This window comes from Cyanistes caeruleus, chromosome Z (assembly GCF_971803275.1).
Source record: "Cyanistes caeruleus chromosome Z, bCyaCae1.hap1.1, whole genome shotgun sequence".
NCBI classification, from domain to species: Eukaryota; Metazoa; Chordata; class Aves; order Passeriformes; family Paridae; genus Cyanistes; species Cyanistes caeruleus.
Window position 1 is genome coordinate 59,638,243 of NC_141732.1, and position 16,612 is coordinate 59,654,854.

At 44.4% G+C, this 16,612-nt stretch overlaps 1 long non-coding RNA gene across 1 annotated transcript; it reads right to left on the bottom strand.

Moving 5' to 3' along the window:
- Window positions 1-7,063: 7,063 nt before the first annotated feature.
- On the bottom strand, window positions 7,064-15,373 carry LOC147648494 (uncharacterized). Its single transcript, XR_015280655.1, has 2 exons — window positions 12,574-15,373; window positions 7,064-12,020 (listed from the first exon to the last, which is right to left on the bottom strand). It is a non-coding gene; the product is annotated as an uncharacterized LOC147648494 (long non-coding RNA).
- Between the last annotated feature and the right edge of the window lie 1,239 nt (window positions 15,374-16,612).

Consider the following 16,612-nt stretch of genomic DNA (forward strand, 5'->3'; position numbering starts at 1 on the left):
ACCCTGAATCATTCTGTCTGCATCATCAGACGTAAATAGCCTTTTTTGTGGTCTTTCTTCCAGAAAATACTTTTGTTCAAGTGCATATTTCTGGAAAAGTCTACTGAATATTGTGTATTAATTGCATGCACACATACTTTTCCCAATCTGAATGTGAGTTCAAGTATAGTATATTTCAAATCTTATTTCCCACAGATCACCAGATAACAATCTTTTCAAATGTATTTCAACTGAACGGCCTTCTGACATAGACTTCACCCCCCTTGGATCTTCAGTTTTCCACAGCATTTTTGCTTTTCCAAGATATCCACCTGCATCTCATGGACAGCCCCACACCAGAGCAGGTGTGTGACCAAAGGAGGCTGTGACCTTGTGGGAAGCCCAGGCTAGAACAGGCTTCTGGCAGGATCTGTGATCCTGTGAAGAGAGGAACTCACACTGGAGCAGGCAGTGAGCATAAGAAATCCTCGCCCTGAGGAGGGAGGAATGGCAGTGACAACATGTGACATGCTGGCTGCAGCCCTGATACTCAGTCCCCTGGTGTTGCTTGTAGAAGAGGTCAGAGAAAATGGGAGTGAGCCTGGGAAGAAGAGAGAAGTGATAAAAACGTGATTTGGGGTTTAATTTTTATTTATTATTATCCTACTCTGATTTGATTGGTAATAAACTGAATTAATTCCCCCTAGATGAGCCTGTTTTTTCTGTCACAGGTCTGTGGGAACTGGTCACATACTCACCTCTTGGCATCAGGGACTTCAAACAGGACCTGGCTTTGCAGGGTGGCTGGAACAAGACTTGCAGCCTGCAAAAGCCTCTAATGCATTTTTTACAGCTTCTGAAATATTTAACACAATCTCTTTCTTGTGTTACTCTGCAGAAATTTTAATTAGTGGGAGAATTTCTGGGTGAAGTAATGCACCAGTGCTCTCCTCAATGAGATATCTGCTGGGATGCAGACGTTGGGTCTTTCCCCAACCTGTCTCTGGAATGATCAGCCCCGAGAAGAGTGTAATTCTCGTGAATTACATGAAAGTGGAATGGAATGAAGTGAAGAGGGCCTTAATAAACCTGCCTTTATCACAGGGTGGGCTGATATTTCAGAGCTGGATTTCTTCTCCTTTTGCCACTGAAGCACATAGCCTATCCCAAACTCTAAGTCATGAAAGAAGGCAATAATCATTCTCCCTAAAACCAGGTTACCTATTCCCACCCTACCCTGAATGGAAACTCTAATTTATTAACTTTTTACATGTATGGGGTCAAATTTAATCTTGCTAGCACCATTTAATCAAAGGCAATATTGCTGAACCCGTTTCAGGGCTGGAAGCTGATGTTTAAACCATAAGCTGGTGAAATATTTCATGGTACTAAATGACTTGTGTACCCAGTGATGCAAAAGCTGACCTTTTAATCTACAGGCAGCCGAAGCTAAAAATGCATCCCCATTCAAGCTGCTACGCAAATCTTTTTTGCTACACAATGTGGGTTACGTCCATGGAAATCAGATCTGACAAAACAGCACTGCTCCAAAGGGTGTGAAACCCAAAGCCCACCCATTCTGCTGCACTGAATCCTTGCAGGCTTCCCTTCAGCCATCCCTTTAGTTCGATACAGAAAATTCCCTTTCATTCTTGCATCTCCTGTCTTCAGGTAAATCCATAGAACAGCCATGAGTCAGACATCAGACATTACCAAATATTTCAGTGTCTTGTAACATAAGGAAACAGGTCCAAATTGTTTAGTAACTAGCAGAAGACTGGATTCACTGTTGTCAATATACCTTTACTCTTTGGACCACATCAAAGCTCTCAAAGTGATAGCTTTTACAAACACTATCAGAAATGTTCATCCTCTTACTATCTGGCAATATTATTTGTGGGCTGGAGGCAGAAAAGACTGTGGCACAAACCAAGTCCATTCAGTCTAACACAACCATTTCATTCGAGGTATATCTTAATCCCGCCTTCATGGTTTTTGCACATTTTCTAAACATTTGTGTTGTATAACAACAGTTTCTGCTAGCCTGTTTATAGTGCTCCCTAGCTCTCAGATCAAAGAGCACCATCTCCCCTGTGTTCTTCTGTGCTACTACAGTGTGGGAAAAATAACAGCAAACCCAAGCCGTGAACATCCTTCAACTGTGATCTATGAAGCAGGAGGTGAAAATGGGAGGCAGTGAGAGCAGCCCCAAGGCTGCATCTGTCTCCCTGCCAAAGGCTCTGGAAATCACATTCCAGCTGGTTCACCAGGCTCCCAAAGACTGGCCGCATGCGCACTCACCACAGGAGGTAATACAGTATTGTACAAGAGTAATCAAAGAAGGAAATCAAATAGCCCTATTGGGAAGGCCCTCCAAGTAATATAAACTTGTAACAGTTATTTAATCTCAGAGTCAATCAAAATTTATCTGTTTTCTAAAGCTCAGTGTCTCTCAGGATCTCAGGCCTGCTCTCTCAGGATCCAGCACTAACGTGGAGGCTCTCACTCCAGAGGAGTGTGCCTTACTGGAGACACCCAGATGCTGCCATACTTTACAGGTGCTGCTGAGGCAGGGAAGAAATATCTGATGTATGATTTCACTTGGTGACATCTTTTGTTTACTACAGCTTGGAGAGCACAAAGCAGCTGAGGGGTGACTGGGTAAAGTGCTGCAAACAGCAAAGTAAGTGGTAGATGGAAGCACAAACAGCTGGAAGAGATGCTCTGAAAGACCAGAGGTAGGTGCCCACTGCCACAACCCTCAGTGCTGGCTCCTGTCCGACTGCTCCACCAGGCCAGACTGCTCTCACACACTCAGACAAAGACCCAAGAGGATACACAGTCCAGTAAACACAAGGAAAAGTGAAGGGAATTGGCAAAACTCTCAAATTATAAAGACTGCTAGGATATAATACAAAACCACTGGAATAAATTGGGATGAAATCGGCATTCCTGCTTCACAGACTGTGCCAGCATTTCTAAGTCTTGGCTGCCTGAACTAGCTCTGGTTAAAAACTTCCATGTAACTATGGTAATGAGTATTTTTTAGGCCAATAACAATAGCTCATGGGATAAAGAGTAGTATTTCCCAACACAGATTATCTTGATGTCCAATGCAGTGCTGGCTATATTTTTGTACCTAACTCGTTGTTAGCTTTATAACCTCAACCTCTACATGCAGATCATAGCACAAGGTTTGTTTGCATGTATTTTTTTATAGCTTGTTTGCTTAATGATTTATGGGCATCATTAAACACTGCTGCACTGCATTTGAGTTGCTCCAGGAGCAAATGGAAATGACTTGGAAGAGCTCCATCTCTTTGCCTAGTGAGAAATGGAAAGTTCAGAGGTGTGAGCACTTCATTATATCATCATCTTCTGCCCTCATTATGGGCATCTATGGAGTCCATTCTCCACTGGGGAGGGACAAGTGAGCAAGGACTCAGCTCCTCCTTCCTCACAACTGACTTCAGCTCAGCCTTCTTCCAAGCAAGGCAAGGCCTCCCTGTGCTCTCACAGGTCTCCTGCCTTCCAATTTATTGTACATGGGTTTGGGAATGGGACATTCTGACAAACTTCCACAAAGGCAAGAGGAGCACTTCTTATAGGGGAAGATTTTTGTGAAAGTGATGCTACAGAAGGCAAGCCCCAGATTTCCCAGTATTGAGAAGTTTAAGTCAATTGTGCTTCAAGAATTTATGTGCTGAATTAATGTTTTGGAAAGTATCAGGAACCATCAACCTCCCTACCTGATAGCATTCATTTTTCAGATGCTTCAAAGGTGTAACAACAGTGTTGCTTTTCCTGTGTACTATGATGGCTCCCACCCAATCAGCCATCATATCCCAGCATCACCTAAAAGAAACGTAGCAGAAAAAGGGCTGGGGAAAGGCCATCATCAGCATGCAGGACAACTGCCCAAAACCTGCATACATTTGCACTCCTCCTGTACTCAGACTTCTCCTTGGTGCTGCTGGTGCCAACAGAAATGTTCTGCATGGGGTGGATCAGAGCATCCAGAGGGCAACCCTCACTCCTGGGAGCCACTACAGGCAGGCTTTGGGAAAGGAGAGTGGGTGGCAAGCCAAGAGCAACATGAGGTGAGTTTGCACTGAGACAGGAACATTTGCCCACCTTGGCCTAGTAGACTCCACAGGGAGTCCAGTGTTGGATCACTGACCCTCAGCAAGGAGTCTCTGAAGAAATGCTAGATGTCAAGTCCACTTGAACAGAGGCAGTGAAGGATTTGGACAGTGATAACATGACATGCATGAAGACTGGTGCAAAGTCAGAGAGCCTATTTGTGGAGAATTTTGTGATTTTTTTTTCCCCCCTGCTGTGCACTGAAGAAGTTGTGACAGTCCAACAAATGCTGTACAAACCCCTCTTACTGTGGTCCATACCTCAGAGACCCTTTGACAGAAGGACATTGCCTCTCAGCAGAACACACTTGCTGCAGCAAATCAGTATCTGGGCTTAATAGGGCTGGGCTGTCTGGAGTTTTATAGCAATCTGCGTATGAAAAGCATATGTGTGTGGGGCAGGCCATATCTACAGAACACGCTGTGTCAAGAGACCCCAGAATAAATTTAGCCTCTCTCCCTTCTAAGGCATAGCAACTTTCAGAACAGATGGAGCAAGTGTGGGAGTTTCAGAGCCCATTGAAACATTGACTCTGAGAATGACAGTTTTGCTCTTAGGACTGAATTTTGACAAGAAAAAAGCAGGTGGAAACATAGCAATGCTACAATTCATATTCCTAGAGCTGTCAGAAACGCCCCCAGCTGCCCATAAACCATGTCCTGCTGTACATGCAACCCCTATTTCCTTTACTTTCTCACCTTAATCCAAAGAGAATCAGTCTGTACCCCCTTTATTTTTCCTGGTATTCTCTCCCTGAACGTTCTTGGGTGTCAACCACCGTACTTCAAGTGGATGACCTGATAGCAGCCCAGAGAGGATCAGAGGCACAGTGTTATGTCCAGATGTAAGCAGCCAGTAAATGGTGTAGTGTAACAGCAGTAACATTTGAATAGCATATGAGTTTTTTAAAAAGCAGTTCCATCTGAGGAGTCTCTTGCTCAAATTACCCCAGATTTGGCCTCTAATCCGCACTTGGAGAGCAGCTTTCAAGGGAATTCTACAATTCATATTAACTATTTAGGTATGTCTGCATTGCACAAGGCAATGTACTGGAGAGCTTACTCAGTCTAACACCAGATAAGCTAGCTCCCAAACCAGAAACATCACAGCTGCTCCAAACAGAAGACACACTGCCTATATTCAAACTTATCTCCATATGTGCCATTGGCATGAAGGTTCAGCTGGGCTTGCTCAGGTCCCAGTGAGGCACCATACCACCTTGTACAGGATATATTCAGAGTACAGACAACACGGTGGAATAATGTTAATCTTGTTTTTACCCTGACCAAAAGAAAAATATTCTTTTGTAACGGCACTATTTATATCTGTCAATCCTATATGCCTCTCAAAAGCTTTTGAACCTTTTTCTATCCTTGCCCATGAAATTTAACAGAGATGGAAGCTTCAGGTGTAAGAGCATTAGGTGTCTACATATGAAGAAGAAAACCCAAATGGGTATTCCCAGTGAGGGAAGGGCTGCAGTGGGAGTTTGTGTCCAGTTTTAAAGGGCTGGAAGAATGAGGGGGAGAGGGATCCAGGAAAGCAGGCTGACAGTGCTCCATGGGGAGGCTGGGGACAGAAAATCCAAAGACCAGCCCTGAAAAGAAGTGTGGAGCTTTAAGCAAACACTCCTCCCACACATTTTAACTTTTCAGCATCCAGTAGCACCACTTAAGATAACAACACTAGAAGCCAGAGGCTTTTATTACTTAGCTTGAAAAGCAATTGTACTTTTCACATTGTTTTCATGCCACGCAGCAAATTTGGGAGAGTCATGTTCCCCAGCTGCTGTTGCAAGCTTCTTGGTGTCTCTGGTCCCAGTGCTGCAGGCAGCTAGAGGCCAGAAACCACAGAATTGCAAAATCTTTTACATTGGGATATACCTCTGAGATCATCAAGTCCAATCTTTGGCTGATCATAGCCTTATAAACTAAACTATGTCATTAATGCCAAATCCAGGTTTTTCTTGCACACCTTCAGGAATGGTGATTCCACCACCTCCCTGACAGTCCTTTCAAATGTTTAACAACCCTTTCCATAAAGATATTCTTTCTGATGTCCAGTTTAAATCTCGCCTGGCACAGCCTAAGGCCATTTCCTCTTCTCCTGTCACTTGTTGCCTGGGAGAAGAGACTGACCCCCACCTGGTTACAACATCCTTTCAGGTGGTCCCCCCAAGCTTCCTTTTCCCCAGGCTTAACAACCCCAGCTCCCTCAGCTGCTCCTAATATGATTTGTGCTCCAAACCCTTCACTCGTTCCATTGTTCTCTGGACATGATCCAGCACCTCAATATTTTTCTTGTAGTGAGGAGCTCACAACTGGACACAGGGCTTAAAGTGTTGCCTCACCACTACCGATGTTGGTACCTTCATTTGTGCACAAACTTAAAGCAAATACAAATCAAACTTCAGGGGTTTAGGAAGGAGGAATATATATACATATACCATGCTTTGGTATAGAAAACAGAGCTCAGTCTTGATGACTTACACATGCCAGGGACATTCCTGCCAGGCTGGGACAGGGTTTCTGCACCAGAGCAGTAAAGGTTGGATTGTCTCAGACAGCTGCTTCAGAATAAGTCCACAGAAATTCCTACTGGCCATTTTTAACAGCCTCCTAGCAAGGGAGACCAGGGGCATGGGGAAGGAGAGCTGGCCTGACACAAGCCAGCACGTGTCTGTCGAGACTCATCAACCCAGCTTTATCACCTCTCCAACAGTGCGACTGCAGTTCAGGGCAGAGGCACGCCTCTGCAGCTGCCAACAGGCACCCTCAGGCTCCAGAAAGACATATAGAGAAAAACAGTCATGTAATTTATGCCACATCTCCTTATCTCCTCCTTTCACCACTAGGATGCAAATTAGTCATGGCTTTAATAAGTGATTACATAAGCACCATATTAATTTTGTTCATATTTCCCCAAAGAAATCAGCAAATTGTTAGAACAACTTGGACTCACAGATTTATTTTCCAGGCAGCATGGACTATTGGCAGCAGAGGTGCAGTCATTTATCATTTCACAATGAAGATAATCTGGTTAACAAACCAAATTTCTTCCAAAAGAAAAAAATAAACAGCAAGCAAATAGGCAATAACAATCAAAAACCATGAGAGGTTCGAAGGAGAAAGAAACTTTGTTTCAGCACATTGTTTTTTGCATTGCATTCTCTAGAGCTGCTTGAAAGTTCATTTGTTGCCATCTAGAATATTCTATTACACAAAGCATTATTCAAAGATACAGGGAAAGACTGCACATTTACAGATGGAAAAGGTCTTGAGGAAGTTCAATATAAAAATGTCCAAAACTCTCAATCCTATATGATTTGATAGCCCCAGAGGACCCATCAAGAACACCTCCCACTGACTGCCACCTCCTCCGACTTTTGCTGAATGATACATGCACAAGTTTCACTGGAAGGAAAAATAGGTTTGATGAGAAAATTTGCTGCTGCATTCATTTTGAGTGCAACAATAGGGCAGCAAGAATGAGCGCTTGGCAGGCATGTGAAATCCCCTTAGCACAGCTTAGAGTAACTTGAATTGTGCTCAAGAAGTAGATCCACATAGCCTTTGGCCAGCCCCTGCTCTGCCCCTCCTCACTGTTAAGTGCCTTTCTGGGAAGAAGTAGCTTCTTGAAAACCTGTATGAGCTAAGGCAGGACCTGCCTGACCCTTCTTCAGCCATGGGGCTTCTCCTGGCCACAGATATGTGCTGACACTTACAAAACAGCTGTCTTAAACCTGGGAGCAGGAACAGGGCTTATTCTGTAAATAAAGTTATATTCTTTTGTATTCCCATAGAATATTCTCAGCCATGAGCACTCTAGAGGAGAAAAGGCTGAAAAAAACAGGAACCTTGAACTGCCAATTTTATTATTCGTTTCTTGCAACAGACAACCTGAAACTCAGAGGGGACAAAAGACAATGCCTGAGCATACAGCTGCCAAAGGCCCAGCACACACTTCCTTGCCTGTAAGCACCAAGAAAGACAGACCAACACAAACTTCTCCACCTTTTCTACAAAATCTCTCAACCTGGGGCTGAATGATGCCACCTTGCAATTCCACTGTGGAGAAAACCAGACACAGAAAACCTGAAAAAGTCCCTGCACAGGACACAGTGGATGGAGTTCACAATATTCCTGCTGCTGAAACACCCTTTGCCACAAAGCCCGTGGTGAAAAGGGCAGCCATCAGCTAACCTTGGCCCATTCTCGGGGTGATGTTGGTCTGGTGGGTTTCCCTGGAGGTCTCCATTGCTTCCCAGTACTTTCCCTGTCTCCTCTTCAGGCTCAAAGCAATGCCCTGCAACCACTTCACACCCCTCAGGCAAGGATTATCTGACTGGAGACACTGAGAGAGAGCAGAACAGAATGGACTGTTCTAAAAAATAGGAGGAATGTATCTTTTGCCAAGTTCTACACATGGAGAATGCCTGGGTATAAAATACCCCAGAGCTAAACATCCTAACAGTGTCTCTTTTGGCTGCTAGTCATCTCATCCCTTCATACAGGGCTGTCCCCAGATTTTCCCTTGGGGTGACTTGGTTATCACACATTAAGGAAAACAGGCATAAAAAAGACTCAAACCAAACAACTGGAGGAAAATGTGCTTCTCTGTTATTCAGTGGCCAAATAGTCAGGGTACTTGTTTAGAGACAGAGAAACTGTGTCCAGGCCCCTCCTCAGTTTGACAGGCTTTCCCCCAAAATTTGCCTACAAAGCATCTTCCTATACCAGTTTAGGAAAGCTAAAGATATTCTTCTTTAGGACAGCAACACATATTTTCCAGATTAGAGGGAGAGACCATCAAAAGCAGAAATGAGGCAGACCAAGACCAGTATATACACCTACTATACACACGGCTAACACCACATCACAAATCACTCTGACACCTTGTGCTAGGCCCCTGTCCTTCCAGGCAGTGCCCCAGGCCCTCCCTTCTTTTGGTGTGACAGGGTGAACGATGCTTGCTAGAGGGAATCATGCCATGGGTGCCTGTTACACCGAGCCCTGTGGAAGGCGTGGGGTGAAATGGGTGCCACACTGACCGGACTGGGGCAGAGCCTCCTAGGATGTGGACAACCCAGCACCAAGAAATGAGAAGTTCTAGAAACCCTTGGGCTCCAGGCAATCTCTCAACTTGGAGAAGGATTTGTACATTGAAACATTAGACCTGGGAGTGGTCTGTGACAGTAGAAAGTCACATCTTTCTTCAGAGGAGGTGAACATTCACTGTAGACTTGTTGGAGATGGGATGTTTCTTGCAAGATAGTTCATGGGCACCAGCTGGATTGAGTGCCACAGCTGCCAGCCTGAGCAGCATGAAGTCTGAATACAGGATTGCAGGTAACAAACAGCCAAAGACTAATATAATAAAGAATATTTCCACACTTCTGAGAGAATTATTGTAACAGTCTAGTTAACTCTTCTTCTCTTTAGCTTTTAATTATTCTGTACCAAAGATGTTACTAAAACAGCCACAACTGTATTCTCTAGATCTAGAATGATTTCTTCATTACACTAAGAGCCACAGAAGACCTCCTGGAGCATCCCTGTCCTCTGTGTTGAACAATTTCATTCCCTCCTCTCCACCCATCTAAGGAGTTTAAGTCCTGAGACATTTAAAACCTGGTCCAGCAAAGTACTTTGGCACGAACTAGACAAGAGTTCTTCTGAAACTAGTAATAAGAGAAGCTACATTGCATTTTATTTTATTTAAGAGATATTTAGTTGATGTATCAGTGGACAGCATTAATTAAAATTTTTCTCTACATATCTAAATTATGTTATAATAACATTTGTGATTAGGTAGTTCAATTACACCACACATTTTGCAGCACATTCCTGCAACTCAAAGGTCAGTTACATCCAGAATGCTTTGGGGGTGCAGGGGACTGTTCTTTAAATATGTCTGAATTAATTTCATTAGCACAACATAGTCTATTCCACTACAAGGTATAAACTGTTTTTACTGTACAGTGAAGCAGCTCAAGAGCAGGTGCTTTTCATTGATAGGTGGATAGTTTCCCTCAAATTATGGAGAGATGATGGACACTATAGATTGTATTTTTGAAGAGCAGAAGCACAACACATTTTGTGGTAACTGCTAACCTCCAACCATCTGTATTTGTTTGAAATCTTTGAATGATTATTTGTTTCCAAGCTGAGATTTGATAAATAGGGCTCTAGCTCTGAGCGCAATTCTGAAGCCAAGCTTGAACTTCTTGCAAATGAAAATTCATTATGAAACATAAACAAGTCTCTAACTATGACAAGAAGAATACGATCAAGAGGTGAAATCATTCTGCTGTGATAAGAATAATTTTTCTATACAAGGGAATCGTTATTCTAGACTGAGCATGTGAAAAGAATTAGGTTAGTTTTATCTTCTCCGTCTTCAATTCAAGCAATTAGAAGTTAGCAGAAGGTAGACTAAAATTAGTTCTAAACACCACAGCCATGTAATAACCCAGAAATCAAACCACATGCCTGTCCACTGTGATTTAAATCTAAACCAGAATGGGACTAATCCTAAAATGGCTCCCATTGCTCTGTGGTTCAGTCTGCTTCTCTTGTTTGCCTGCTGATTTCTGCTCCATCCTCTGGAGGAAGCCCTTCCCTGAGCTCACCTCCTTCCGGATCATAGCTTCCAGATTTTCCCCCAGAATTTCAGAGTCCTGCAAAGGTGCAGACCTCTGCCTGGCAGAGGCACTGACCCAGAATCCGCTATGCAGGGGCAAGGACAGCCACATTCCCCTTCCCAGCAACTCTGACTGGTCCTAATTCAGCATGCTACATCCTAGGCTTTGCCCAGGAGACAACCACACTCTCTTTGGTGTCAAGACAGTGAGTTGCCTTGTAGGGGTGTGACAAAATGTTGGTTGCAGGAGCCTCTCTTTCTTCACCAGGCATAGCAAGATGTTAGGCAGGTGCCCCCATCACCTTCCCACAGCTGGGTCAGATATGTGCCCAGATACCCTCAGAGACAGGAAATGTTGTTATCTCCAACATCTTCAACTGCAGGGCCAAGACAACTCTCCCATACTTAGCATAAGCAGGGGTACTCCATAAATGCTGAACTTCAGCTTTGCAGTGTTTCCCAGGTGAAAATAGCTGTCCAGAAGACAGGAGGACTGAAAATTATCCTACAGGCACAAGGGAGTAAGACTTTCTTTGGTGCATGTGCACCCATGGATGCCTATTTAAATGCAGCATCAAGCTGGGAGAGGATGCAAGCACAGGGTGGCCAGGAGAGCTGGCCTTTCACTGCCAACAGGAGTGGTGATTGCACAGTCATAGTGTCCCAGGCTACTGCAGCCCCTGGCAGCAGAATGTCTGCACCTCCAGGCTCCACCACAGCCCAGGGCTGCCCATCACCTGATCCAGTGGCACCAGGATAGGAGCAAAGATCAAGCACCAGGAGCACCTAGTGCCTGCTTGCAGCCTGCTATGCTGTGTACTGGTCGATGGACAAGCAGCTTCCTTTCCACCCACCTTGGCATATCTTGGTGGCCAAATCCAAGTTCTAACACAGCTTTTGTTTCTAGCAGGAAAGTGAGCAGTAATCAGGCAGGAAGGTGCATGTACAGAGCAGACCAGAGTGTGCCAGCTGCCTATGCTTGCTCATACCCACTCAGACTCCCACAGATGAGCAAGAATAGTACCTGATCACAATGCATGTGGTTTGCCTTCCCCTGACAAAGTACTAGATCTTTAAGCAGAAACAATAGTTCAAAAACATTCTTTTGGTGCTACAAATGGCAGGCTCCTGCACCCCTGCAGCTGTACATGGTCAGATCATTCCTCAGTGGCACCAACAGGACTAGTGTGAGGATGAAGGAGGCTTCATCCTCAGGGCTGTGTGCACGTAGCTCAGCTGCCTCTTTGTTAGGTTCCCTAGAGTAAGAGGTGAGGGATATTAGAGCAGCAGACAATAGATACTCCCAACTCTCCATCTCCCTTCTAGCCTCAGTCCTTGCTGCCCTGTGGGATCCTTTTCTTTCAGAGCCATGATTGCACGTTGAAGGAGAAAGTTCTGGGTATCTGCTACATGCAGCTCTGCTAATGCCAGTTCAGAAACACCTGTGACTAACTCTTAAACTACAAAAAGAAATCTACAGTAATCCCATGCTAAAATTCTTATTTGCAAGACACAGTATGGTTAGCTTCCCAGAAACTGCAGTTCAGCTACGTGGCTAAGGCCCTGCTTCCAGCACTGGAGAAAAAAAAACCAGGGCCAAGTGAAAGGTATGTAAATCTCTGGGAGACTTGATGGGACCCCTGGCAGGTAAGAAGAAAGGATGGGTAGACATGCCCCCTGGACCAGGAGGAGTCATGGACATCGGTGCAGGATGGGAAGGACCCACATAGTATGTAGCAGTCCTGATCCTGATTTTGCAAAAATAACTGGTTTTCCCTAATAGTCTCCAGTCTGTGTCACATTACTTACCTTCCATCTCTTTCCCCATGTGTGCACGTCCCTAAGAGTCGTTGTGCATTGTAAGTGCACTGCAGAGTTGCAGTCCCAAACATCCCCCAGGCGAATGAGAAGGGCTCTCCTCAGACATGGCAGGCAGTGCTCTGCAGGCCACTGCAGCTGCGCTAAGCCACAGTGCACTTGTGTCTTGGTCTTCAGCTCACCCTTCTGGCAGCCAGTTCCACCCTCTCACTGGCACGTGAGGCATGAAGACAGGATGATCCAGACCCAGAGGTTGTGCTTGTCTCAGAGCAATCCAAAGTGCTGGCACCTCTGCAAAGCTCTAGCTTCTGAGGATTTCAAATGCCATTACTGTAGAGGGGTTTGTCCTCCCTTCTGTTCTACTTCATTTATTTGCTCCTCAAACCAACAGTAAAGTACTTTCCTTTCATTACTTATTACACATTTTTAATTCAAAGCCTGAAAAATAATTTGTGTTCCAAATGAGTAGGAGCGTGAAGCACATGGATAATCTTGCTACTTAATGCCCCAGTATATCCGTGGGAGGGTCAGCTACTTAAGCACATCTGCAGCTTGCTGATTGTCTGAAAATCATGCAGATTAGCCAACAATCCAATTCACAGCTGTGGATGCTTCCTGGGCAACAGACTCATCTGTTGATTTGCTAACTCTGATCTGGCTTGTGGCAAAGAGCAGGTCTTATGAGGAGCTGCATGCTCTTGTCCATGTCTTATTTCCATTGAGTGCAGAATGAGGTTAGATCAGTAGCTCATTTGTCCAAGGATTTTCTGATCCTCCTTTGGTGCAAAATTATCACCTCTGTTTTTCTCACAGACCTAGAATGATGCTGGTAGTGCAGAGGAACCGGCTTGCCCAGCATACCATCTCCTTACTCTGTGACAGAGCTGGGTCCTCTTCTGTCTGGCTTCTGCATGGGCTGGGCAAGCTAAGTTGACTGGTGGCATCGTTGCACTTAAATGTGCCATGGGAGCCTCACAGCCAGAGGCACATTCACACATAGGTACAACCTCTGCTTGCCCTGTGTACTGTTGGTGTTTGCACACTGTAAACATCCATGCTGCTGGGCTGATTACTTCGTGAATTTTCTGGAAGCCGCTTGTGGGATATCACTGGAAAGTGCAGGTTTCCAGTTCAGCTTTAGTCTCACACTATCTTGGTGTCTCACCACACCCTGATGGAGGCCTGACATGGGTTTGGAGTTCACAGACCACATGACTTCCCATCATGAGTTAGCCAGAAGGAGACAATGTTACCAATTTCAGTGTTATCACTTCATTAATTTAAAATTCACAACACATCTTTGGGGAAGATAGTGTTTGCTGATCATCTGTTTAGTACCTGTTGGGATCTGGGACTTTTTCATCTACACAAAAGCAGCTTGTGATAAATGGGGAAATGCCTGTACTAGCAAGTTGAAGATGGAACATGTTGAAGCATGTCTGATCCTGATGTGTAAATGTTGCGTGGATCAAAAAGCAGAACCAAGCAGGGAAGGCAGTACACCGGTCTGGGTGAGGAGCATCCTTAGTAGACATCAAGAAGCAGGATTATATCTTTGAAGAGGAAACTCCACCACCTCAATATCCACTCCCATGACACGGCTTACTCACCAGAGAGGAGAAAGGGATCAAGGAAAAGTGGTGGACCGACTCATGCGCGTGGAAAGGGAGGAAGACTAACTACAGCAGGGGCAGCAGTTCAGAGTGTGCTGGCCAAAACAGACAGGTTAGTGAATGAAGGCACAACTTACAGGAGCATATGCTCTAGATTCCCAGGGCTGCTCGTCCTGGCAGGGGTTGGGCTGGCCAGGAGCAGAGTCTGTACTCTGGCCACCAGCTGAGACGTCAGGGGCAAATTTCATAGGCAGCAATTTCCCATGTGGCAAGTGCTAGGAAATGGAAAAATAATGGTTCAAGAATTCCTTTGCCTTGGGGTGTTTTTAGGGGAGCTTGGACTATTAGAGGGAAGGTTTGGATACCTCTGCTCTGATGGATCCTGAGATAGAAGGTAAATTAGGCAAATTCCCCACCAAACTACCAGAGCCTGGTCTGCCCTAGAGATGCCCAGCAAGTTTTGCAGTTCCCATTAGTCCATTTTGGCCCAAAGCCAGAGCTCAGTCAGTGTGTTCACCTGTGCCAGCAAGCATGGACACTTGGTTGTATGAAAGAGTGTGAAGAAAAGGCTTTGTTTGCAAATGGCTCCTTTGCTTTGTCTAGATGGATGGAGGGTGTTGATGAGCAGCAGCACAGCTGCTCATGTAGGAAATACAACTTATGACACGTTCTTGTTTGTGGGCTTTGGTATAGGGTAGAGGGAGAACAGTAAATATTGCTTCCTCCAACCACAGCAGGAGAGACTCCGGGCTTTTCTGGTTAAAAGGTTAAAAGAAGGTGAGACCAGTTGATGCGGCTAAATGGCTTCCATCTCTCACCTCATTCCTCATCAGTTAGATCTTCACCCTCTGCAGGAGCTAAGCCAAAGGTTTTATGCTGCCCTGGTGCTGTGGTTCTCCAATATCTACACAGATATCCATTTCTGAAATGCAAATCGCATGCCTCTTAAAGCACGTTATTGGATTTTCTTAAGCACATTTAGTGCACCACTCTTAAATTGTAGACTTTGCGCTTACAAATAACTTTTAACACCATTACTGGGTGCAAATGAGGACATAGTCTGCAAATGATGAATTACTTGATTGCAGTATATCATGCTGATAGATGTCTGTGTAGTCTCACTTGAATCCACAAGGAGTTGCAGGTCCAATCATTAGACATATTAAAATTATAACATGCTAAACAGGAAGAAAAGTAAAGGTTGTTTAAAGAATTGGTGACAGAATTTGGTCGACATCAAACTCAATCTACTATGCTCTTTAGCCCTACATGTAGAAGCTATTACTACAGCTCATTTAGATATTCATTAATACCATGACTTTTTTGCCTTTGCAACATTTTCTTGCAATGCGCAAACTAAAAATATTACACTGTTATATAAAATCCCCTGTAATTTTTTTTCTGGTTTTACTGCAACAGAGTTTGACTCTAAGGAGAGTGATATTTATTACAGTATGACTACCTCTCAAATAAAGCTCTTCTTTGCTCATGCTCCTTCAGCACGTCACACAAATCAAGTACTCACACAAATCAAGGATGAAGCACTGCATGTTTCAGAGTCTCAACTCTGAATGTATATAAACAAACACTGAGCCAAAAAGCCCAGAAAAATTCTCTCAAGAAACGTCAGTTTTTCCTCATTGTTAGATCCATAATGTCTCAAGTGCAATTATTTTTCTCAAAATAAAAAAAAAAAAAAAAAATAGATATATTTCTATAATAGATACCTTTTTCCTGGTAGATTACTCCAGTAGTGAGCATGAGACACACAAACCACCATTATCCTTGCTGGAGACGAAGCTATGGGTCAGACTTTACAGTTAAGCCCTACAGAATGATCTATTTTGGAAGAACACAGTTGCCTTGGTGCTGTGCCTCCTCGAATGTTTGTACTGGAGTGTCTTGTTTCTTTTAAAAGCCACAGTAGCACAAATCATCCAAGCAAGGAATGGCTTATGAAAGGATAGCAATTACTTCTTTTCAAAACATTTTTTGGGGAAAAAGAGCCACAAGGTCAGAAGTTTACCTCCGAGTACAGTTTTTTGGCCAAAGACAGCACAGATTTGACCCACAGGGATTATCACATTATGCAGCATGTCAGTGCCAAGCCCAGGAACAATGCCACACCAGTCTGACTCCTACCCACAGTGCTGCAGGCGGAGCTGAGCCCTTTGTGCAAAAGAAGAAACCAGCAAGCACAGGGACTCGCTGTTCAGCATCGCCCCCACAGCAGGAGTTTAGAGGCTTCAGAGGATGTTACACATAACTATTAGGAAGTATTTACAGAAATGAAATGTAAGCAGATCACTGAGACTCCTGCTCAGGTGGCAGATCTCTGTAAACAGCTGCCTAGAAAAGATTTGGTCATTCTGCAGACATACAGTAACAGAGAAAGCCCCAAATCCAGACGTGGTAAT